The 26739-nt window shown below is 44.5% G+C and overlaps 1 long non-coding RNA gene and 1 other non-coding gene across 2 annotated transcripts; both read left to right on the forward strand.

Moving 5' to 3' along the window:
• Positions 1-16528: 16528 nt before the first annotated feature.
• Positions 16529-21752, forward strand: LOC128407550 (uncharacterized). Its single transcript, XR_008328831.1, has 4 exons — positions 16529-17221; positions 18104-18190; positions 19876-19918; positions 21626-21752. It is a non-coding gene; the product is annotated as an uncharacterized LOC128407550 (long non-coding RNA).
• On the forward strand, positions 18272-18451 carry LOC128409695 (small Cajal body-specific RNA 16). Its single transcript, XR_008329306.1, has one exon. It is a non-coding gene; the product is annotated as a small Cajal body-specific RNA 16 (non-coding RNA).
• Positions 21753-26739: the final 4987 nt, after the last annotated feature.

Below are 26739 nucleotides of genomic sequence, written 5' to 3' on the forward strand. Positions count from 1 at the left end.
TCGAGCTTTGCGCATAAGCGCCGAATCGTAACCTGTGCATGCGCAGACACGGCGCTGCAGGTTGTGAACGCTGCAGGTTGCGAACGTACCTCCTGCACAGATCATGTTCGCAACCCAAGCGTCCACTGTATTATGTACTGGAAACGTGGCAGTTCCTCCAATTAACATCACAATGTGATGCAGAAGAACACTCATTAAGTCATGCAAGAATGCAGTGGCTAAGCCCATCTGCAGCTGCCTCCACCCAATGCATAGAAACATAGGGGGCAGCGCAGAGGCAGAAGCACATGGAGTGCAATTCTCAGCCGTGTGTCAGATGCACACACCCTCCTGCCATTGCTATGCAGGCAGGTCATAGACAGGCATCCTAAGGAAAGCTGAACAAGCAATAACAGAGTGGGTCAAGCTTGCCTAGATCATTTGAAAGGCAGGGTGTTAGATGACTAAGTCCATGTATAAATTGTAAATATAATAGTGCACCTTTCCATTGTTCAGATTCCTTTTGGTTTTCCCCTAGAGTAGGTCAAAGTAGATTTTTCAGTAATGTGCCCCCCGCAGAATTCACCACGAAGGCTTGGCGCATCTTGCAGTGCATCGTAAAGGGTACAGTCTTGACAGAAGCTGCTGCTGCTGCCCCGCTAGCCAGAGTTCTAACTCTTAAGTGAACACCCTAAGGGAAAGAAATACAAAATAAAACTAAAGGGGCAGAACGATTGCTATTCTTTATTGCTATCAGAAACCCGGCAGGCAGGGACAGGGATAGGCAGCCTATACAAAACCCAGCTAATCTCAAGTATATGAATTTGAGCCAGTTCAGTTCCTTTGAAGTTAATGGAGTGAAATTGGCTTCCTTTCAGACAGTAGGGAGAAGTGTATGGGAGGCTTGAGGTTATGTGGGCGTGGGACTCCCGTATATTGATAATGTCAAGGGCAACTCTGTGTACAGCTACATGGAGATCTCCTGTTGTTACTGCAGGCAAATGGGAAAGCCTGTACTATTTGAGAACTCCCTGCATGTGTTAGAGATTCTGCTGGGCTGATGGAATGGAGAGCGGCTATGAGCAACTCCATCCACTATGAATTAAGCAACAAGTCATATTTTGTGTTAAGGCATTTAACCTGGGAACGAGGCCAACTTCACAACCCTGTGATCCGATCCCATGAAAAGGTTAGGGGGCTGGGCTTGAACGGCCCAATGCCAGCAGAAGACCACAAGTGAGATAGCATCAGCTGCCGATACTGCTGTATGTGTGCCTTCCAGTGGTGGTACTTGTGAGGCAAGTTATTAACAGATAGCACCAGGGACAAGGAAGTAAAATAAAATAATTAAAAAATTAACACTGAAAAACTTTTACAATAACTGTACTTTGCAAACCTTTCGTGGCCTGGGCAGGCCTGGAACTAGTTCCCATGTCTTGTTCCTCTTTAAGGAATCAAGTTCAGCCTTGATGGCATTTAACCATGGCTCAGCATCCTCTCAGGTTAAACTTTGGACCTCTTGGAAGCTTGAAGGTTCCCAAACCTTTTCTGAGTTACTAACAACAGCCTTCTCCTCTTTAGGCCTGGGGACAGGCCACAGGCCTGGGCAGGCCGGGTCGTCCTCTTATATACCTGCTGGGATTGACAAGGCATCTGAGCCTCACCTGAATCTCATAGCTCTCCTATAGCTGCCTCTGATTACGGTAGTTATCATTTAACTCTTGTGGAAAGTAATTAGCATCACACGTCACATGCATGGAAGTTGCCAAACAACTTTTCTGCTTGTATATGTTGATAATATAATTTTGGTTACTGAGGACAAACAAGATTGTACAAAAACAAGATTGGGTGCAGGCCTGGCCAGGACATAGGCATCCTGACTGTTACAAAGGTGACTTGTGTGCTTGCTTGCTTGCTTGCTTGCTTGCTTGCTTGATTTACAGCTGTTGGGAACTTCAAGGTCCCTGCTCTCCCTTCTTATGGTCTTTGTATTGGACCTGGAGACTCCAATAGAGACTATTCCATGTCAAGAAGGAGGGCAAGTGGGCACTCTATCAAATGACAGGGCAGGAGCTACACGGAGCAGGGCCTTTTCATTGGTGGTGCCCATTGTATGCCTCACTCTTCCCAGACCTGCTCTCTTTTGACCTGTATTTTGGAGCTTTATAATTTAGGAAGACTTTGGAAGAACTGGTTGACAAGTCTTATCAGTTGCTAATGTTTGAGCAGATTTTATTTGCTGCTATTTTGTGCTTCTGGTGCACCAGGGTTTACACCAGCGTAATAGAGTTGGCCAGGATGCCAGAAGGGATACAATTTACAAACTTTCTCCATTATCTGCACAGCATGGGGTGTTCAGTCAACAGTGCAAAGGCTGAGCTGAAGCATTCCCTGCTGATTACTTGCTTTCAGCAAAAGGGGTCGCTGTTTGGTAGTACCCAATTGGTTAGCTGTCAGATTCTAGAGCTCCCTATTGGTGGCCCTTAGGTAATTCACAAAATACAAAGTCCATTCATAAAACAGTGTTCGTTCATAAAGCAGTAACATAAATCTCCATTGCCACATATTGGGTGTATATTTCAGTGGTTGAACGTACAAGTTTGTGGCCATGCTGTAGTGTAGTGCTTATGCAACTGTGAATAAAAGGTGGCTGGGCTCATTGTCTTGGGGTTTGGGGGGGACGAGGTGACAAAATTGATTTCCAATAAGTGCCCCCCCTTTATTTCCATAACAAGTCCTTGTGTCTGTGCTCTGAATAGTGACACCAGGGACCTAGAAGGTGCAGGGCTTGTCAGTCCAACCCCTGCACAGTCTCATCAGGGCTGACCTTAAGGCAATTGGAGCAATTGGGCCAAATTGGGCCCTGCAGGCTGCTCCTAAGGGGGCCCCTGCACCAGGGCAATCTAGATGGATTTTATTTATATCTATAAGATTTTGCAGACTTTGGCTGTGAACTGGGGCCCTACCAAAAAAAAATTAAAAATCAAGTTGCACCCCACTGCTTCAAATTGGCCCCACTGGCTAGCCCTGAGTCTAATAGTTGCTGGGCCTGAGTTGCCCTGCCCTCACATGAAGTATTGGGTTTGCAATTTTGAGAGAGGGGAGACTGCGGCACTGGGGAGAGGGCAGGCTGGTGAGGCTCCCTAGACTTGGAGGCCCGAGTTGCCCTGCCTTCACATGAAGTCTTGGTTTTGCAATTTTGGGAGAGAGGAGACTGCCCGCTGGGGAGTGGGAGGGCTGGTGACACCCCCTAGATTTAGAGGCCCTAGGCTTCAGCCTACTTAACCTATACATAAATCTGGCACTGCATCAGAGGAAGCCTGCTTTAGGACGTCCACTTAGCACAGCTGGGCTTGTTTTCAGCTATCCCTTTCTCCCCTAAGTTTCCCTCCCTTTCTGTTCCCATGCCGCGGCCACTGCTCCTGTGCAACCTGCCTTCACTTTTGCTCCCCATCCCACTCTGATGTCATGCATACCTAGGAGTGTGATGAGGCTCCCATGAGGGCTGTGTTCTGACTTCACACAAATCCAGGACTGGGATAAGACACTACAAATCCTCCAATGGGGGATATGCGATGGCAATATTACATTTTTATTATATAAAGGTAAAGGTAAAGGTAAAGGTACCCCTGCCCGTACGGGCCAGTCGTGTCCGACTCTAGGGTTGTGCGCCCATCTCACTGAAGAGGCCGAGGGCCAGCGCTGTCCGCAGACACTTCCGGGTCACATGGCCAGCGTGACAAGCTGCATCTGGCGAGCCAGCACAGCACACGGAAACGCCGTTTACCTTCCCGCTGGTAAGCGGTCCCTATTTATCTACTTGCACCCGGGGGTGCTTTCGAACTGCTAGGTTGGCAGGCGCTGGGACCGAGCAACAGGAGCGCACCCCGCCGCGGGGATTCGAACCGCCGACCTGACGATCGGCAAGTCCTAGGCACTGAGGTTTTACCCACAGCGCCACCTAGAGAGTGGTTAAAGCATCCAATATACCATATTATGCAAGTGGTGTAAATTAAATGCATCTTTATATTTTATGTTAAACAGTATCCCTTTCCCAGTAACCATCATCACTGGTTCTGCCTTTTGAGAGCAGCCATCTAGATTGCAATAACATTATTTATGATTTCTTAGAACACTGAAATGATTCAGACCTTGATTTGGATCCAGCTCTAATGCTATTCATGGTGCTTCTGTTGAGCTTTCCTCCCTCCCTTCCATTCCTCATTTGACTTACTGTGGGTTCTATTTTCCCCCTTTGTTCTTAAGCTAATTGCTTAAGCATCCTTCTAGGGCTATTTAATGTCTGCTCCTCACTGCAGATTTGGAGAATCTGAATGGAAGAGGCTTTGCCACCTGCATTTTTCATGATTCCCTTCCTGTGTTGTAATAATTCACCAAGGAATTAGATTCCAATAAGCAAAGACACCTGTGTTTACAGACTGCATAAGTGAAATAAAAAAACCCCACTCTAATAAAACCTGACTGGTCAACTCTTTTGCTTCTCCGCATTAAATGAGGAATTGCCTTCTTAAGTGTTCACATGCTTCCAAAGCACTTTATGTTCAGATAAATCCCATTAGTGGTTATGTTGATTTAAAGAATCCTGATGTACAAAGCAAATTTTCAAGCAAATTAAATAAAAGCGCAAGAGTGAAGCTAAGTGGCTGTGAGGGGAAAAAAGACATTTAGGACTCACAAAAGAAGAAACATTTGGACAAGAATGCTGAAAATGGCAGTAATTGTGAACACATTCATATCCCTTATTGCACTAGAATTGCTGCATTATAAAACACGCAAGTGTTTAAACCTTGATGTTAAATACTTTTTAATGAGCTGGCCTATCCATAGCATCTATTCAGGCCTCATGTTTTACATTCTGCACATATTTATCCTTTAGCTATGCTCCTCTTGTATTCCTTTGTGCTTCCTTGTTTTGCCAACAGTCTCCAATTGACAGGAGCATTAAAAAGGAACAGCATGTGCCTGCGCATGTTTACTCTGAAGTAAGTCCCACTTTGTTCAATGGGGATTACTTCCAAGCTACTCTGCATAAGACTACAGCCTTAGGAGTCATCCTAACCTTATGTAGGGAAATACCAGTTTATTTAGCTTTAGATGCATTTTTTCTTTTCTTTTATAACTGTGGAGGTGAGGGCCTGGGAGCATTCTGCGGGTATTCCCCACTCTTCACCCCCTCCTGGACACCGTTTCTGTGAACATGCAAATGCTAGAATGTTTTGTGGTGATAGACCCATTGAAAACTTGGCGTTTTTGCATGTGGATGTTCATTTCCTTCAAAAGCACACACACACACACACCTCTGGCAAACATTAGAACATACTGGTTCAAAATAAATATTGTCTGCCCCCGAGCATCTGCATATTACCATGGGCAACCTCTTCACTGGAAGGCATCCCTTAGCTTAGTATTTGCCTTAGGAGACTCAGGGAGCTGTTCGTGGTGCTGAATTCCTAAACAGCAAATGGTGAGTAAATACCAAGCGAGGCTCCTAGCGCTTGCTGTATTTTTTATTATCATTCAGACAGCACATTTCCCCCTGTCTCCACAGGTACTGAAATGATCCTCTACACTGTTTACTGTACATGGTTTTTTTGATTTATTCATTACAGATACCATCTTCAAAGCTCGGCACTATCTTGATCTAATGCTCTAAGAGTTGTTTCCTCTTCTTTCCTTTGAACTCTTCCATAAGGAAAAATTGTGGGAGCCCAAGGCAATCACTCTACACGGTCTTTGAATGGGCTTGCCCTTTTCCTATTCTGCAAAAAGAAAAAGAAAAATTAACAATGTTCCACTTGGAGATTACCCCTCTCCGTGAAGATGGGAGACATAACAGAGCGGCTTGTTTTCTTTCCTTGTTCCCTTCTCTTATCTCGATTGATTAGGAGCGTCTGATCTTTTAAAAAAAATAAAATCAAAACAACCCTCTTTTCTTAACTTCGCTGAGAAATCAAAGGGCAGCTGACAAGCAGATCTAATTTTATCATCACTTTGGTACTCGAGAATCCCAAGTAATTACAATGAAACTGTAGTGAGGGAACCAAAGGCTGGAGCACATAATGAAATGTAGCATCAGGTGAATAGAGTCAGCCTATGTTTCTGGGCTTTGCTAAAGAGCTCCATCCCAGGAATGGGTGCAGTTGTAGGGAGCTGGGCTGAACGAAGTGAATTTTACTTTTGAAAAGGATAGCCACTCTTTGTGACATCTCTGTGTAAAGCAGGGATGGAGAGTCTGTGACTTTTCAGATGTTTCTGGCCTACATCATCACCACCACCATTGCTTACAGTTGTTTTAAAGATGCCATTATTTTAGATATGCCTGTTACATTATTACTAGAGCCTCAGATTCCTGGCCAGGAAAAAAGTGGTATTTAAAAACACAGTTTGCGGCAGCTACACTGGTGACTGGGAGCGGCCGCCGAGCCCCATAACACCGGTCTTGAAAGACCTACACTGACTCCCAGTACATTTCCAAGCACAATTCAAAGTGTTGGTGCTGACCTTTAAAGCCCTAAATGGCCAGTATACCTGAAGGAGCGTCTCCACCTGCATCGTTCTACCCAGACACTGAGGTCCAGCACTGAGGGCCTTCTGGCGGTTCCCTCACTGCGAGAAGCCAAGTTACAGGGAACCAGGCAGAGGGTACTTCTCGGTGGTGGCAGCCTTTCTGTCCTGTCAGCACAACTCTGGCAGGGCTCTGGATTAGACAGCCGCTCCTCCATTAACTTTCCCTCGCCTATAAAATTGTTCTCCCTCTTTATTCATTATTTAAGTTCTCAGTGTCACATGTGAAATAGTAATGGAGAGACTGGGGAAGTAAGCATCATGACCTCTGGATTTCCTAGTAGACAACAGAGGTCTCTGAACAGGATGAGGTTCAGGCTGCTTCCAGGTTGGAAGGGTGGGCATCAGTATATTCCAACCAGAAAACATACCTCTTCTGCCACCCTTGGATTCAGAAGATGAATCTCCTGCAATCCATCTATTTTTCCCCAGCCATGCAGAATTCAGGGACTATGAAATAAGATGAGGGCCAGTCAACTAGTTCTCTCAGGGAGGCAGAGCATATCACATCAGCCTGGATAGCTTAGTTGGTTAGAGCATGGTGCTGATAACACCAGGGTTTCAGGTTTGAACCCCATATGGGACATCTGCATATTTCTGCATTGCAGGGGTTGGAATAGATGATCCTCAGGGTCCCTTCCAACTCTACAGTTCTATGATTCTATGACACCGCAGCTCTTGTCAGCCTATACGAGGATTCAGTTGGCTCTAGCTCTCTGCAAATATTTTACTTAGATATTCCAGGATAAGAATGCTGCAGCCACCTATCCAAAGTCGTCTTTTTGTGTGTTTGGGCTGGACCCTGCCTGCTTCCCCGGTGAGCTTCAAGTTCCCATGAAACAACACACATGCAATATAAAGGGCATGAAAACTGGATTCTTCCTTTTCATGGACTCACAATTCTCCTCTTAGAGTCCATTTTGCTTTTTGTTTCATGCACCACTAATTACAACATAACAAGAAGAAAGAGCCTAACATTGCCCAGAGACCATATCTGGGTGCTTCCCCTGTTGTAAATTATGAGTAGATACAGCAGATGGAGCACTGGGATATTAATTTCTGTTGTTGAAAACCACAGGGCCATCCACTTTAAATTTACAGCTAAATAATAAATGGCATTGGTAAAATAATCAGTAGAGATAAAGATGCTTCAGTAAATCATACATTTGGCTCATAAAAGCTTTATGGAACAGTCCATCTGGGAGATTGTTTAAGTAGCAGTTGTTATGCCTAAGCTTTGGCAAGTAGGCATTTGACTGATGCGGGTTTCCAAAAACGTCTAGCAAATCATGAGGCATGGCTGTTAACTGCAGGGCTTGTCTCAGCTGTCTCTATGAGCTGGTCATGTTTCCAAAAACAAGTGATATGGACGACTTCTGTAGCTTTGCAAATGTATCCATTTGCAAATAGATTATTCTGGAGCAGTTTCATTGCAATCAGGACTGATGGAGATCATGGCAACAGGAGCAAGCTCTGGACCTGCGGACTGAAACTGAAATGCTCCAATTCTAAAAGAGGCATCAGTTGGCTCCCCACTTTCCTAGGGAGATGCTGCCAAAATGCCAGACTCATATGAGATGTTTGTAATAGGTTCCAGTGTGGTTACCACATCTGTGTATATAAGCTATGAGTAGACTGGTTGTACACAACTTGTTGGGATGAGAGCCCATGTGCTTATTATGTACATGAGTTGAGAAGCCATAGCCAAACACAGTTGCCAATTGCATCTAATGACTCAGTGGAGAAAACTAAACCTTTTTACAATTGATACCAGTTTGGTCCAGATGAGAAAAAATGGTGCCCATTCATCTTTCACTCCCCTCTTTCTTCCCATGCATCTCCAGGGAGTTGGAGAGGTTACGCATTTTCCTGGTTCAAGACAACTACTTTGGAAATCTGAAGGAGTGCAAAAATGAGGCAATTAAAAGTTTCAAGAGGAGATGAAAGTTAGATGAGATGGCTATTGACATATGCATTAGGGGTTTGCTATTTAAATTGGTTGGGTCCTGTGAAACAAATGGTCCACAAAGGAGGACTGGAAGAAGAACTGGCATCATGTACAAGTTGTTTTCCCCCATTTGTATTATTGTAAGTGGAAAAATGCGGGTGGTGCTGTGGGTTAATCCACAGAGCCTAGGACTTGCCGATCAGAAGGTCGGTGGTTCGAATCCCCGCAACGGGGTGAGCTCCCGTTGCTCTGTCCCAGCTTCTGGCAACCTAGCAGTTCAAAAGCACATCAAAGTGCAAGTAGATAAATAGGTACCACTCCGGCGGAAAGGTAAACGGCGTTTCTGTGCGCTGCTCTGGTTCGCCAGAAGCGGCTTAGTCATGCTGGCTACATGACCTGGAAGCTGTAAGCCAGCTCCCTTGGCCAATAAAGCGAGATGAGCAGCGCAACCCCAGAGTCGGGCACGACTGGACCTAATGGTCAGGGGTCCCTTTCCCTTTACCTTTTAAGTGGAAAAAAGTTCATCGAGAATGTGATGATTGCTGAGACTCTCAAATCTCTGGCCATAGTGAAAGACTTGGTGGTGAATGCATTGGGTGTTGAAGACTCTCAGATTGGCACAGATCATCTCAAGTACAGTAGCTTTAAAACAAATAATCTTTCTAGTCTTTACAGCTGAAATAAGAAAATGAACATTTGCTCTGGTGGAGAAAGAGGGTTAAGAGCACCAGTGGGCGTATTCAAATGATACCTGAGAAGTCCATCTTGGATGGCAGGTGCCATTAGAGTTATAGGCTGGTTGCACAAAAGAAGCTGGTCAACAAAAGAGGTCAACAAAAGAGGTTTAAAGACTCTCTTAAGACAAATCTTTAAAAATGTAGTATAAACACCGTCAACTGGGAAATGCTGTCCTGCAAGCGCTCCAATTGGAGAACAGCCTCTCCCAAAGATGTCATGGGCTTTGAAGATGCTCAAACTCAGTTTGAAAGGGAGAAAAGTACAAAAAAAAAAGCACACTTGGCAAATCCACACCGTGATAAAGTCCCGCCAGGAAACCAATGTCCCCACTGTGGAAGGATGTGCAGATACTGAATTGACCTCCACAGTCACTTACAGACTCAATGTTAAAACCATGTTTATGGATGCACAATTTTCTCAGCTATGAGTGATTGCTAAAGAAGAAGAGGAGGAGGACGAGGACGAGGATGAGGAGGTTGGTTGCATGTGCACAATAGGAGAGACTAGACAAAAAAGGAGAGGAATGGGGAAACGGCTATACTGTACACACACCAAAATACACCAGACAGTCTGTTATAGAGAGCAGCAACAGTGGGATTGCAATGGAAGGTTAGTTTGCACATGACTTGATAAAATGGCAAGACCACTTATTTGCCATGTCAGATAAAGGGCTCCAGAATGAGCAACACCTCCGATGTGATAGTAAGCAAGTGCTCACCACAAGCAACAGACACAACAAAATGATTGCATGTTGACTTGACACCGCGTAGCAAGAGCAAACCAGCTTCACACTGGAATCTCCACTTGGGTTCCTCTGGAAAACTGTAGCTCTGCTACCTCTGTAGCTGGAGCAGTGTGCCGGGAAGTGGCTGAAATCTATGGACATTCCAATTACCCTGAATCACCGGGGTACAAAATGGCCCGCTTTAGGAGATTGTTTCTATTGAAAATTGCCTGCAGAAAAAAACCATTTAGCTAGAACTTGGCATGTGTGGCTGATGGCAGGCAGCGGGGGAGGGGGAGATACACCAACAAATTACAGTAGTAAAAAAAAAAAAAGTGTGACTCCATTATCAGGGGAGTCAGGAATTGGCTTCTGAATCCATGTTCAGGACTGTGACAGTAACCATATAATAGGCTTTTAAATGTCAATGGGATAAACATGGTCTAATAGCAACAAATAATATGCCAAGCTGGGAAGCGTGTAACAAAACAGATGGAGGGATAGCTCTACCTATTATCTGCTCCCTGCAAAAGAGAGAGAGCGAGAGAAGACGATGCAGGTTTATGCTCAATCTAGTGTGTAAATCTCAGGCAGCCGATGTTTTCTTTTCTCCCAGAAATAAGTTGGGGGTGGGGAGGGAGTGAAGGAGAGAGAGAGAGACAGGAGAGGAGATGATAAAATATAATTAGTTTGTTTTCAGAACCATTTCTTGCTTTCAACCAGGCAGGCTCAGGTGAGCTGTACAAATGAGATACATAACATTTTCGAGCTTGCTGCAGGCAAGGGGGGGGGAATGGGGCAGAGGGGAAGAAGAAAAAGTACCAAGTAGTTTCTTTCGGCAATTTAATCCTGGCATCTGCAGCAGCAGACGTCCCCTGTGTGTGGTCAGCAGAGCCAATAATAAGTTGAATGTATGTGTGGCCATGCTCATGGCAGGAGAATTCCTTTACTTGCTTCTCCCTCGCCCACTCAGAAATGTATGTGGGACCATGGAGGTTGGTGCATTTTTTTCCTGGCATGTGTCCTCTCTGAGACCCACGGTGTGAGTAGGAATCTCTTGCAGAATGGACTACCCCAGGGTTCAGTGTTGTAGCTGTATGGATTGTAAGGGATGGATGAGTCCATCTGAGACCTGGCCCTTTCCCAAAAGTCCATACCGGCATGTGTTGTATGCTTGTACAGGTGAGTGAATATCTCATGTTGGACAGTAATCAAGAAATGACAATTAACAAGGCACTGTTGTTTTGCAGATGTATCCGAAAACTCTCTACAAGAGAAGCCCAGATTTCTTTGCATGAAAATGGCTTTCTCTCATGGGAAGTGTTTAGGACTGAAGGAAAGTGAGCTCTGGCCTTTGCTTCTATCAGAGGCACAAGGAGCTTTGGGAGGCTACACTCTCTGCCTTCCAAGATTAAGGTCATGGCAAGGGAGAGACCAACTTGTCCCTGTCCTTCAGCTGGAGAAGGAACAGCTGCAGGGAACATGCTTCCCCACCCCTGCAAAAAGAAAAATTCCAAAAGCTCCAATTTTTGTCTTGTCTCCAGTTTCTCCTGGAACTGCAGGTGCAAACAGGGCAGACATTCTAGGCTTCCTTTTGTATTATTTTAATGTGTTGCAAGTCACCTCATAGATAATTTAGTCTCTTTTTCCATTGCAGTTTCCCATTGCCCTTTCTGCCAGCCGAAAGAGGGAACATTTCATACTTTAACGGCAAAAATGACTGTCCAAGTTTTCCATAAAAAAACTTTAGTTCTTGAAACGCCCACCGAGAATGCCAACTGTCTCTCAGGGAGACAAGTCATCGCTTCAGAGTTTTCCCCTCAGCTGCTTTGTGTGGTCTGAGAAAGGTCAATAGAAAGGCAGAACACACAGCCACAAAATTCTGCTTTCTTTTCATATCTTTCTTCCACACACATTTAATAGACCGAGCATATTTTTCTCAGGGAAGGCGGGGGAGGGGGGGAATGAATGACAACATGTACAGAGTAAATCCCCATTGTCCTATGTGGAGGAGGAAGGTATTTGAGCAGACATTTTCAGCTGTGAATGGAATACGATTTGCATAAATCATAAATGGAGCAGAGCTATTGTTGTTTCCATATTGCACAGCCTATATTTGATGACTTTTAAAACACACACACACACACACACACACACGTTGGTTTAAGACCAGAGTCAATGCTATCTCATGTTGGCTCCAGCGCCACAAAGTTGGGAAACTGGAAGCCAAGGATGATGCCATAACAGGTTGTGGCGATCATACATAGGGCCCCCGGACGTTTGACGATCTATTGACCCTGTGCCGCCACTGCGATTGCTTTTTCCGCTGCCACCACCCCGTATCTCACGGGGACACACGGAGTCCAGTCAGTTGTTAACATAAACAAATAATCAAGTTTATTTTTAAATGCAGGAACAAGCTTATGGTTTCAGTTAATTTTTCTCTTGTCAGTTTCTTATTCTTAGTTCCTAACAACTCCAAACTGATTATTCCAACTATCTATCTGACTCCACCTAACAATTCCTCTCACTCTCTCACAAGACAACTCTACCAACCCACACCTAAACCTCCCTCTTCCTTCTTCAACTCCCAAACCTCAACTCCCAAACCAAACTGACTTTCAAAACCTCCCACTCTAACTTTTATTCCCCCTTTGCATTCTCACTGGCCAATCACATCACTCCTTTTAACTCTTTCCTTATGACCCATCCTAGGAGGCAAACGCCACACAGGTGTACTCAGAGATCAGCAATGGTGTTGTGTCATAAAGTATGCTTGCTTACAACTTACCCTCCATGCACTCACACTTTTGCTTGGTCTTTCAGGCCTAGATCTAGATGGGGTTGGGGTTGGGGATGAAGGACCTGGGCCAGCAAAGATACCCAGTGCTGTTCTGGTCCTATATTGCCTTATGAAGCCTCTGAGCCTTACTGCATCACAAGAGGAATCCTCCTTTGTGTTGACCCATGCCTGTTTGCTGCTTACATCAGTAGCTGGCAGTATGGGTTAAACAGTGGGAGGTGGGGAGGTGTGGCCTCCCCGGATGTAGTGCCTCTTTAACTTTCTGTCTCTCAAAGTATCATTTCCGAAGATGAGATGCCCTCTTATTTCCCCTCCTGCAAAATCTATGGGAAATTATCGTTGCATGGTCTGTAAATACCAGACATTATAAAACTTTCCTAAGCAACTGGGCTATTATTATCAAGGTAAATCAATGCCGAACTTGCATATCACATTTTGATACCATGGCAATTGCAGATTTAAAAGGCACATCTGGAATAGTTAATTGTGTAAAGTTCACAGGCATGCATTCACCCGTTGTTAATAAACCATTTATTGAAGCAGCTCTTATGGGTTTGTCTACTTTTTATTAGCTACTAGAAAATGCCCATAATTCTGATGGGGGAGTGGGTTCAGAAGGAAGGTTCAAGATGAGGAGGAGGTAGGCGGAAAGGCAGGCAGGCAGGCAGGCAGGCAGGCAGGCTGGCAGGCAGACAGACAGACACAGACACAGACACAGACACAGACACAGACACAGACACAGACACAGACACATGCACACATGCACATCCATGCATTCTAGGTGAAGCACATGGTGACTGTGGCTCTGCATATTTCACTGGTAGCACTGCACCTTTTGGAAGGGCTGCTGCTTTATACTGCATAACTTATTTTATTGCCCTCTTTTCACATGAATGGTTTTTAAAATTGGAAATGCTGATTTGTAAGCTGCCTTAAATTTTATGAATATAAATGCATCCATTAATTATTGTGGGGACCCCAGAGTGGCACAATGCCCCTTGGTGTGGTCTGCCACATAATTCTACCCCTGCCTGCCCACACATCTTCAATGAAAATTGGCATCACCTAGTCTTAGGGAACAATTTCCTTCCAGGGCAACAATGTCCACACAGTTCAGGATGGCTATCCCAGCTTGTTGTCTCCATTGCTAGGCAGGCAGTTGTGCTGGGCAGAGCTTAGTTTAAAAATAAAAAAGGATGACTTGCTGAAATCAGACAGGCTTGCCAAGAAGCTGGAGGATATGGTTGTGTTGAGAGTTCAAGGATTTGTGGTTGACTATATCTGACAGATACACACAGACATGGGCTCTGGGGAATCACCACATCATGCAATGGAGGCACAGATAGGGGTTATGAGGTCTAATATCTCAGACTGATTCAAGCCATATATGCCTCCAGAAGCATTTGAGTCTTGTGCAGCCCCATCCTTTGCCTGTATACTCAGAAACGAGTCCCAGAGCATAGTACACAGTACATAGGATTGCATTATAAGTCTGCAATCCTATGCATGTATGCTCAGAAGTCCATCCCATTGAGCTCAATGTGGTTTGTATCCAATAAGCAAGTTTAGAATTGCAGCCTTAGGATCTTTGAAAGGCAAAGATCTGGCAAAGCAAAAAAGAGCAGTCATGTTGGCAGAGTTGATGATCTGCATACATGCTAAACAGAGAAATTATTTAGGTCAAATTCCATGATGTTACCAAATTACGTTAATATAAAGCTTGGTGTAATTATATCTTAAAACAAAGTCCCGCTTCTCAAAATTTGCAATCAGTAGAATATCGATCTAGCAATCGCTGCAAAGAAATCTCAAAGCCTCGACCAATGTTTACACATCCCATTCCTGAGGTTCAGAGCTATTTTCAGGAAATACCAACTCTTATTAGCCCTTAGGGAATGTTGGAACCTGATTAGTTGTTGTTGGCCTAGACCTAGGAGAGGAGGCAAGCAAGAGGTCTGCACTCAATAATATTCATAGAAGAAATGTTGGCATCAAGAGAAAGCATTACATCTGGAGGGAGTCAAAGGAGCTAAGAGGAATTAAATGCAGTTAGCACCAAGGGGTTGATTTGAACAAATTTGATTTTTTTTTTCCTGGAAGGGGATGTGAAATACAAATGTGTTTGAATCAGTTGCAATCAAACATATGCAAATTTACTGAAACACTCCCTTAAAAAAACAAAACTATTTAAAGACATCGTTGAAATCAGCTGGATTTATTTTTATTTTCATTTCTCACGACGCAGAGATAGCCAGGTTTCTTCGTACCACACAAAAACTAGCATTTACTGGAGCTGTTATCTACAATTCCCTAATGCTGACCTACTTACATTTAAAGTGGGCTACAGGGCTAACACGGCACTATCCACAAACTACTTGTCAGCTTCCCCCCACCCCAGAGCTAAGGGCAACTGCTGTGCCTCTCCTAGAGCTGGAATCGAACCCAAATTAATCAACCCAAACCCAGTTATGACAAAGCTGATCAAATTCCTTTGCTCATGAACAGATTGTCAGTTTGCAGCCCAATCCTAAATACTTTTATTCAGAGGTGTGCCCTCCTTGAGTTCAGCAGAACTTACTTCCAGGTAAGGACACTGAGGGTTGTAGCAGCTGTCCTTTCACATTAAAATCACACTGGCACCATTGAGAGCGGCATTCTCTCTGTACAGTGGCACCTCGGGTTACATACGCTTCAGGTTACAGACTCCACTAACCCATAAATATTACCTCGGGTTAAGAACTTTGCTTCAGGACGAGAACAGAAATTGTGCAGCAGCGGCACAGCAGCAGCAGGAGGCCCCATTAGCTAAAGTGGTGCTTCAGGTTAAGAACAGTTTCAGGTTAAAAACAGACCTCCAGAACGAATTGAGTTCTTAACCCGAGGTACCACTGTATTCTGAAAAGCCATTTGACCATGTGACTAAAAAATGCCTGCAGACACACACCATCTTTTAAGGCTGAAATCCTGTAACCATTTAACCTGGGATGAAGCTCCACTGAACTCAGCGGGTTGTACCCAATGTAGCACTAAGTCCACTTAGTGACCTATTTGTTACACTGGCAGAATGTTGTTGCACAATGAAAAGCACATAGTCGCACAATGGATTTCACAGCGAGATTTCACAGATGTTGCGTAATAATAATAATAATAATAATTTTATTATTTATACCCCGCCCATCAGGCTGAGTAATCTAGTCCGATCTTCTAACTGTCTTTGACAGTTGCCTGGAAGTCCTGAATCAAAAACTTCCTACAACAGAGGTTTCCCTTACTTCAGTCAGGTAACTTGGTCCACGGTCTCCTGTTCCTGCAAAAGGAAATGTCGATAATTGGCCTTTGGGGTGCAATCCTGTACACAATGTATCTGGGAATATAAGCCCCCACAAGAATTTAGGGCTTACATCGGAGTGCCCTGAGCTGCACGAAGGGCAGCTGCAATTTGTATTTTTTAGCCATTTCTGTCTTGAGAGGTAAGCGCCTTTGATACAGCCCTGTTCAGAGGCCGGCCGTGGAACTCACGACGGTAGGATTCCATTCCGACACCGAGAGGGCGCTCTATAGCTTTAGGCGTGAACCTCGGAGCCGGGGAAGCGAGGGTCACAGAGTTGGAGTGAGTCCTAGAACGGGAGCCCCTTGCTTCCTGAGGATCGCTTCCGCCCTCGAGCCGTGGCCTGAGTTCCGGTTCCGCGTGAGTTGTGCGCGCGCGTGCGCTTTCGGTTGCAGGAGGGTCTGGTGGAAGGTTTGCCTTGCGCGGGCGGCGGGGCTCTCGAGGCAGCGCGGGGGGGGGGCGGGGTGTGCGGCAACCCCTTTTCTCTCCACGCGCTTCTCCATAGGACGTGGACGGGGCTGCTAGCAAGAGCTTAGCCTTACTAAATAGTCAAGGTGTGTTGGACCAGGACCTGGGTTCGAATTCCGCACTCGGCCATTATGCTCACCTGGGGTGGCCCTAGCGGGGCCGGACGCTACCTCTCTCAGCCCAGCCTAAACTACCTCGCAGGGTTGTCGTGGGGATTGGGTGAGAAGGGGAAGAGCCATGCATGCCACTTCGAATTCCTTGTTGGAGAAAAGGGGTATAAATGCAGTAAATTAATATTATCGCCTCCCCCCCCCCGCGCTGCCAAAATAGTCTTTTCTTCATTGCATTACTCCTACAGTTAACAGTACACGGAAGTTTACTTCACAGGGGTGACCATTTGGACTTTCAGCAAGACTGCCTTGCCTCTGGTAGATTGATTAGTGGCAGCATGTAGATCTTCTGCTCTTGTGGGTAAGAATGTAAAAAGATTGGGCCCAATGGGCCATCTCCCATCTGGTCCAACATCCTGTTCTCGCAGTGGCCAGCAAGATGCCTGTGGGAAACCTGCAAACAAGACCTGAGCACAGGAGCGCTCCTATGGTTTCCAGCAGCTGGGACTCAGAAGCATTACTGCCTGGGATGGTGAAGGTGAAATCTTTATTGGAACATGTATTTATGTATGGGTCTGTCTGCTTTACTTGATTTTGGGTGCAGTGATGACTTACCTGAAAGAGCGCCATTGAGGGAGCTAAAAAGGAAAAACAACATGGAGTCAGTGATGACTCTTGTCTGGAATAAAGGTTTTAAGAAGGGGACTTGAGAAAATGCAACAGAGTAGGTGGGAAGTCACTTGGCTCCAGATAACAGGGAGATTGTAGAAATTGAGTACTTGGAAAGTAAAGGGAGTTGGGTGGAGTGGCTGGGAATTGGGTTGTACCACTTGCTCCACCTTTCTGTCTTTGGTCTTCTGGCAGAAGCCAGATTTTAGGGGAAGGAAGAGGTTTTGAACTTGCTAGAAGATGCTTAGAGGATAAAAATCCAGTTGAGAAAGCAAGACAATGGGAATTATGTATGCAAGTAATTCTTAAATCATAATATTCAATATTTGACATTCATTGGAGAAATGATAGCCTATTATGGGAAGGACCAAGCTACATTTAATGGATCCAGATTACATAAAGTACTTCCCTTTCAGATGAATCCTGTCACTCAGGTGGACCCAAATATACTTTAGAACAGGCTCCCTCAACCTTGGCCCTTCAGATATTTTAAGACTACAATTCCCATCATCTCTGACCACTGGTCCTGCTAGCTGGGGTCATGGGAGTTGTAGGCCAAAAACATCTGGAGGGCCAAGATTGAGGAAGCCTGTTTTAGAATATTGAGTGAGTCGGCCCTTCACTCTTGGTGATGGAAAGGAAACAATCTGTATACTGTACTTTTTATTACTGGTGCTTTAATTCCTAAAAGGTAATTTTTTTTTTACCAATGTTCATGCTTTGCTCATACTGCAACTTTCTTTATATGTAGTAGTGGAACCATCTCCAAGATAAAAGCTATTTGCATTTGGACAAGTTGACTACCATTTTGGAAGTGCTGCGTTTTCCCCCCCTTGAGGTAAGACATTTGTTGTGATAAGAAGGAGGTTTGTTTAAAAACACACACCAAAATGAGTATTTGCAGCTTGGTATAAAGCCCATGGGCTGGGAAATGGTTGCTGCGTAGCTGGGCCTGCTGTGGTCCTGCCTTGTACCAGCTAGCCTGACCTTGCCCTAGATGAAAACCTGGCAGCCTCCTTTTTGGGGTCTGCCCTGTGCAGTAACAGGTGTGAGCATTCTAGCAGCAGCTTGATGGTCATGTATGATACTGCATACAGATCTGTTGCGACATGCAGAGAAAACCCAGACTGCATTCTGTTCTGTCAAGTGTCTAATTAAGGGTGGAGGCAAAACTGAGTAACTGCTGGATTTTATATTCCCAAAAATTGAGGGAGGGAGGAGACAGGCAGCCATTATGTGTTCATTCATCTCGGCAGCCTTTGGTTCAACCTGAAACTTTCATAGTGCCTGACATAACATCATTTAAATGTCTGCTACCTCCTTCCATATTCCATCTAAAGATTGTAATGTAGATTCCATGGCTTCATGATCAGCAAACTTTTTCTTACTTTCCCTTTCCCCCCTACGCACTTTATCATGTAGCCCAGGGATAGACAACATGGTGTTCTCCAGATGCTGTTCTGATCTTCAGCTCACATCATTCCTGGCCTTTGGCCATGCTGGTTGGCACTGATGGGAGTTGGGAGTCCAACAACATCTGCAGGGCATCAGCTTGGTTATCTATGATCTGTAGACCAGGGTTCGGCAACCTAAAGCCCATGGGCCGGAAGCAGCCCATGGTGGCCTTTTAACTGGCCCACGAACCACCCCCGAACTGAGCCGCCTGCTCGGCAAGTCCCCACGCACTGTGCTAAACCAGTGTGGCGCAGGGACTCTCTTCCGCGGCGCCAGAAATTGCTTCTGCGCATGCCCAGAGGCCGAAAATCGCTTCTGCACAGGTGCGATTTCCGGCATCAAAGCATGTGCAGGCGCGATTTCCAGCACTGCGGACGTGCGCAGGTGCGATTTCCTGCGCCGCGCTGCACTGGTCCATCCCACGGAGGATCTTCGCTGGAGTGATCCTGCCCCTGCCTGGTAAGCCTTGCTGACCCCTGCTCTAGACCAATGAAGAATTCTGGCAAACTTGAAAGTTGGCATGCTGTTTGTGACATTCTGATGGCCGAATAAATATATGAAACCTGATTCAGATTTTTGAATTTGTCTTAATAGAGTTATTCGTGTACCGTAATTGACTTTTCAAGCCCTGCTGCCCAGGACTAGTTTGAGAGGAAGGTTGAGAAAGAATGCAATTAATAAATTAAATTAAAGGACATAGACATACTGCTTGTGGTATCTAACTTAGTCTCTAACTTCCACATTCTACTTGGTTCTGGGTGTGTGGCATTGATTTGTCACGCTGTTTAAATTGTTATAGGGCCACCATTGCTAGATATGGTGTGTCTGAAAGATGCAAGCAACCATCCTGTGATATTAAGTCTGTTTGTTTCCTGACAATTCTTGATACCAGGGTGGGCTCTTTTAAAATTCCAAGGATCATCATGCTAAATAGTGAAGCAGAGTTCTAATATGCCTGTAGCTGATCTATTAACCATTTCATTTAAAAGTTTAGAAACATCTTGTACAATGAACTTTAATCATATTAAAAATGACACCACGACAGTGACTATCAAATATATCTTGTAGGTACTGATGGACCAAAAGCAGTACAGAACAAGGATTCTCATAGGTAAGTATGACTTATTTGAGATCTACCTAAGAGGCATGCAAGGGGACCTGTTGCGTATTAGGCCATATGCCAGAGATACAAATTGTATATTTCTATTGTACAGTAGGCCTTGGAGAGGGAAAACGATTGACTAGGGACACCAGATCTCATTTGTGCATTGTCACATGCCTTATTGGTCCCTCTGTGTGTTCTTGTTTTTATTAATTAGCAAGCCATTGTGCCTCTCATCAGTGGAAGCTCAGTGCTTGAAATATGCCTGCTTTAATAATTTGTCCTAATATTCCATACTTAGCAGAAGTCACTGTCCCTGTCATTTTGAAACATGACTTGGAATGTCTTCTTACTAACATTTCAAAATAAACTTGGTGTAACTTAAAGAGTAAATCAGCCAGCAGCAAATACATTTTGAGTATACACAATAGGTGTTGGGATTATCGCCTCATTTAAGGTTGCTGATTAAATCTCACAATGGGGAATTGCTGCAACTGCTTGGTGGGCAGCAGTTCACCAGGTAAGGCGTCTGGAGGCCTGAAAACAGAGATAGGGAAAGCTTCAATGCCTAACTATCTGGGGTGCTTATTGGACTGGGACCAACTGATTGAAGAATAAAAACCTATCAATACAAGTATTCCAAGCCTGAACATGAGAACTGCAACTGTCGGCATGCTTTTCAAGTTGCTTCCTGCCCTCAAGGGGAGAAGATTGTGTTCTTTTGTGTTGCTGAACTTGGCCTTCATCTCCTGGAGCATCTTGAGCTCTGCACTCTGTTATTCCGCAGGTAGCGTATTAGTTTTGGTTACCTTTGTTCATGGAGTGCTAAACTATCAGGCCACCTTGGCACAGGGAGCCCTTGTGTGCAGTTTTGGAACTCCTCTGTAAAGGTGGCCGACATCATTCCCTCAAAGTTGCAACACTTAGGATCTGTCCCAAGAGTGTATTTGAACTTTAAAAGCTGTACTCAGGCATCTCATTCTCTGTACTTAAGTCTCATACCAGGCTGGGGAGAATTAGGTTCAGGGTGGTATTCAACTATATTTTACTCAGAGTAGACTAACCTGGTCGTGTTCATTTCAATGAGTAAAACTTAGCTGAACACAACTCTTAAATCACCACCAAACCATGAAGCTCTCTGAATGATCTTGGGCTATTTGCCATCTCCCCTTAATTCACTACATACATGTGATGAATCAGTGTTTTGGGCTTGTAAATTTCCAGCCATTAGGCAAGCATGGATCTGGGATATACCGTATTTTTTGCTCTATAAGAGCCTCCCTCCTAAAAAGTAAGGGGAAATGTGTGTGCATCTTATGGAGTGAATGCAGGCTGTGCAGCTATCCCAGAAGCCAGAACAGCAAGAGGGATTGCTGCTTTCACTGCGCAGCGATCCCTCTTGCTGTTCTGGCTTCTGAGATTCAGAATATTTTTTTCTTGTTCTCCTCCTCCAAAAACTAGGTGCGTCTTGTGGTCTGGTGCGTCTTATGGAGCAAAAAATACGGTATTCAGAAATGCAGGGGATTGTGAGTAACTCCTACTGTTACTTACAAATAAAACACCTTGCAAATAAAGAGAATCCCTGGTTTTAATTCGGAAATCAGTGGATCTCTTCTATTGGAGATTATGGGGAAACACTAGCTTCTGATATTATGTGTGAAGCTTCTGGCTTGACTTTTCCTTGCCATAATGACCATTATAACTTTTACATTCCAGGTAAGTGCTGTTGGAAGAGCAGTGCTCAGGTTCTGCAGAGGAAAGAGTTGTCAAAATTCCGTTTTGTTCTCGTGTGTCATTCTGGTTTGTGTAAAGTCACTTCATTAAAATCAGATGTTCTATCCTAGCTGTGGCTTGAGTGTTAATGTCCTGCAGAAGGCAGACTTCTCAAAATATTTATTTTTGTCTACATGTTGCTAAAGATAAATGCTCCTATCTTCATTATCCCTGCCTATATCCACTTTGTGATGTGGCATCTATCTGCATTCTCAAATTATTCTGGCTGTTGCATCCCTTTCTACCACTAGAGGGCGAAGAATTATACAAAATGAAGGCTTATGTCTCCCTGGTGTCTTTTCTGGTGCAAACAAAAGGCTGCAATTACATTCCAGGAATTGTTGTCATAGTAGATTACACAAGGGTGCTAGATGTTCTATGGTGGCTGGTTGTTGTTTTTATTATTATTATTACAGTACTGAGCTTTTAGCAACCTACTTTAGAAAGCCTGGAATAGCATCTCTTTAGAAGCTTCCAACAATGCACTCTGCACAAATTCTCTGCATTGTGCATATATGAGTACATACATTGCTGTTTAATTCAAACTTCAGCTTGAGATCTGAAGTTATGAGAGCGGGAATGGGGGAGAAGGAGACAGAGGGGCAAGATGTGCATAGGGGTAATAAAATGCTGTTTTGTTATACCAACTTGTATCCACACACCCCTATAGTTCTTGTGGTGCTGCATTATTTTAACGCTTTCTCCACAATTGAGAGATCTAGAAGCGCACCTTATAAAGGCTTAGTTCCTCAGGATTTCAGAAAGCCCCAAACTTCAGACAATGAGTTTACAATCTTCTTTTACAGAGCCATCATGCTTTGTAGCATATATGTGACGTTCATGAGTATGTGGCAATGGTTTCAGAATATGAAACTATTATTATTTATTCAATTTATATACCACCCTTTATCAAAAGATCCCCAGGCAGTGTACATTAAAAACAAGAGTCTTGTGTGCATACATAGCCTAAAGATGCACATTCTGCCAATAGTTTTCTTTTATTATTATTATTAAAGATTTTGTTGATTTGCAAAAGTGTGCAATGTCTCTCGTGTTTTTTCCCCCCCATGTAACATTTTTACAAATCAGTTTCATTTGTTGAGACATTAGGAAGAAAGGGGGTCAGGTGGCGATGTTTCTATTTTACTTACTATATGTAGGGTTTGGTGTCAGTGTGGCTTGTGCAGGTTCTTTGCTGTTCGCTTGTGTTCCTTTGGTGGTGAGAGAGGTTGGGGTTGGCCTGGGGTGTGGTTATTCATTTGTGGTTGGCTGTGGTGGTCTTTGTTTTCATGTGTGAGTGGGGTGGGTGTGTGTTTTGGATCAGGTTAGCCATATTGATTTGTATGCTGTTGGTGGATTTTTGTCGTTGGGCTGTGTATGTGATAAAGGGGAGCCATACTGGGGTGAAGGTGTCTTATTCTATTTGTCCCCATGTCAGTTTCAGTTTATTGGTTAATTTTTCTAGTAGGGCTGTTTCCCATACTATTTGGTACCGTTGGTCCATGCTTACTCCTGATAGGTCTCTCCAGTGTCTGGCTATGATGCTTCTGGCTGCTAAAAGTAGGTGGGTTATGAGTTATTTGTGGTATAAGTGGGCGTTATTGTATTCTGCCAATAGTTTTATTTGCTGGGAAGAGAATGGCTCAAGTGCATCTTCTCACTTAATATACTTGCACTTTGCATTATAGATATTCTATTAATAGCTCGTCAGCTGTGGTCCCCACCCTAAAATTTGTAGCCACACTTAAACAAGCACAAAACTGCAAAAGTGGGGGTAATGCTACTAGAGTGCTACAAAAGCAAATTCCTTTGAATGACCTTTGGCAGGGGAAGGGATTGTGGAGAAGCAAGGCAATTCAAGGAGCGGGGCCAGGTCATGGGAAGCTGCAGAAAAAGTTATTTGGGCTTTGGCACAATTACATATTTTCATGTTTTCTACAATGGAGAGGTCTATAAACATAAATAGTTCTGAATAAATTCTTGTGTTCTAAGCTCAGTTAATATGTCCCTGCATTTGGCAATCCTGTTCACAGACTTCTGCAATGGGTCATCAGCTTGAGCTGTCAACATAGCCTAGTACGTTGCACTTCATACTTGTGTAACCTTTATCCTGATCTGTAAATGCCATGTTGTGTCGGCAGGAGAAAATATCTGGTGTCTCTAGAAAGAAGAGTATTGGCTAATGGTAAGCGAGTCCTTAATCTTTCTTAATGAAGCTAAACAGCTGGAATTGGGAAGGGCTCCTGTTACATAATCTCTCCATATGTTGTAATGGTCATTCTGGCATAAACTGTTGGGAGTGGGTGTAGCTCGCCTGAGCTAATCACGTTTTTTTCCCTGTTGATAAAACAAATGTTGGGTGTGTTGAACACATTTGTGCCAAGGATCCTGTTCCTTAGGGCCATGCACAAACTTTGTTTTGAGGTCTTACCGTATTTTTCGCCCTATAGGACGCACTTTTTCCCCTCCAAAAATGAAGGGGAAATGTGTGTGCGTCCTATGGGGCGAATGCAGGCTTTCACTGAAGCTTGGAGAGCGAGAGGGGTCGGTGTGCACCGACCCCTCTCGCTCTCCAGGCTTCGCGGACCTCTCCGCAAGCAGCAGGAGCGCTCCCGCTGCTTGCGGAGAGTTGCCTGCCTGCTGAAGCCTGCCCTCGCTGAGCTCTGCGCGTCCAGGCTTCGTGGACCTAATTTTTTCCCCTTTATTTCCCCCCAAAAAAACTAGGTGCGCCTTATGGGGCGGTGCGCCCTATAGGGTGAAAAATACGGTAAGTGAGCCTTGCCTGCCTGCCTGCATTAACTTCTAATCCAGCCAGGAAGTAGGAATACTTGTGATTCACATTTGAAATTGGGAGTATAACTGGAGCAGCTATATGGCTTCTGCCTAACCAAAGATTACATGGACGTGGGGAAGAACCTTATTATCCTTGCCTAAGTGATTCCTGTGTGCACATCTAACTGAGTAGTGAGGAGAAGCAGCAGGTGCCATACAAAAGAACGGTGGCTCCCATAACACTGAAAGAAAGTGGATCTTTGGTTGGCAAAAGGCAGGTCCCATTATCCCAGACTATTGGTCATGCTAGCAGCGGCTGATAGGAGCTTCCATCCAACAGTGTCTAGATGGCACCTTGTTGGCTGCAGTTGACCTACTTACAGTGTTCTCACTAGGTTTTTGTAACTCTGCTATGTTAGTACGCCAAGTAGTGACTGCTGAGTAAGAGAAGGGAAATTAGGGTCTTTTCACTCATTCAGAGAAGGGGAAATGAGACAATGGACCTTATATTTATTTTGATTTCCCCCACAGCTGCCTTTCCAGGGCAGAAAAGCCTTCTCAAGGTGGTTTACAGAAATAGGACAAAACAACTTTTAAATGTGTGGTTTTAAAAACTAAAATGGCAGCATGAAATGGTTCAAAGCCAAACCAGCCAACCACAAGAAAGAAAAATGAAATACAGTGGTACCTCGGGTTACATACTCTTCAGGTTACAGACTCCGCTAACCCAGAAATAGTACAGAAATCGCGCAGCGGCAGCATGGCAGCAGCAGGAGGCCCCATTAGCTAAAGTGGTGCTTCAGGTTAAGAACAGTTTCAGGTTAAGAACAGACCTCTGGAACGAATTAAGTACATAACCAGAGGTACCAGTGTAGTATCAGCAGCAGCTGAAAAATCCAAGCTGATGTCAATTCATTAAAAGCACATTGAATAGACATACGAAACAGATGCCGTGTGTGAGTGAGTTCAACAACAGGGCCACCACTGAACCAGCCTTGCAATCTGATTGACCTTATCAATGGATCTGTGAGCAGGGCCCCGGTAGCTGCTCTTGGGACCCAGCCAGGCTCATCTGAGTACACGCAGTGTCAAAGGATTGTTGTTGATCTGCTTTAAGAAAAGCAAGCTGTCTTTGTTGTGTAAGATTTTGTTCCAGTGCAACAGACTGCCGGGGGGGCACATCTGACAATACCTGTTATTTAACCGTTTTTATGACCTGTTGCTGTAAAGTTAAATAGCAGCTTTAAGCAAAGAATGCATCCATTATATAGCCTTTAGCTGAAAACGTCTGGGCTCAGTTCATGTGAACAGGTAATTTCAATGCTCAACCTTCTTGTTTTTTAAAAGTAGATTGACTGCATCACTCTGCCAAAATGTGTTGCAAAAGGAAAGGGTGAGGTGAGTTAAAGGTTATATGTGGCTTGGAGAATGTAACTTTCCTTTTTGATGGAACGACAATGCTTAAAGGCCAGCCATTTTGCTTTACAAGTGTAAGAGCAACCTGACTGTTGGGCTCCTTTTACTTTAGCATTCTTTCTCTCTTAAAATGGCTAGTTTGTCATACATAGGCATTACTACCAAGAACCCTAAGAGGGCTCAGTTTCTCATCTAGCCTTCCCCAAACTGCTATCCTTCAGATGTTGCTAGACTACAACTCCCATCGTTGCCGACCATTGGCCGTGCTGGCTCAGACTGATGGGAGCTGGAGACCAACAACATCAGGATGGTGCCATGTTGAAGAAGATTAGTTCAGTTGATTCATTCTGCACCTCTAGTGCTCAACCTTGTAATTCATAAGACCAGTCTCGTCTGTGACACTGTTGCGGCAAATGTCTCTCCGAGCCCCATCTCCTTCTTTGGTCTGGTAAGGATGTGAGGTGATGCAGGGGAACGCAATATGTGCAGTGATAATGTCATCTACCTATGCGGAGGTATTAATCTGAATAGGGATACAGTGGTATTCATAGGAAAATCTGGGCCTCTATTGCAGCCACAACATAGCAGCAGCCTGTTTCTTCTGCTTCCCTGCCCCAAACATGTGCATCAATGGGTAGGGAGCCTTTTTCAGACATCAAGGTCACCTTTTAGAGAGCCTCAGGTCATTGACATGTGGAGCAACAGGTTGCACAGTACAATAATCTTCCCTGTTATCTCGTAGGTGTTCTATAGCAGGTTACATTCCATCCGTGGAAAAGCCAAAGGTTTCTATTTGCAGGTGCAAATCTACATTTCTCCAGACATGCAGGAGGCATTATCACCCTTCAATGACACACTCCAGGCTGCCA

Source organism: Podarcis raffonei, chromosome 2, assembly GCF_027172205.1.
Source record: "Podarcis raffonei isolate rPodRaf1 chromosome 2, rPodRaf1.pri, whole genome shotgun sequence".
Lineage (NCBI taxonomy): Eukaryota > Metazoa > Chordata > Lepidosauria > Squamata > Lacertidae > Podarcis > Podarcis raffonei.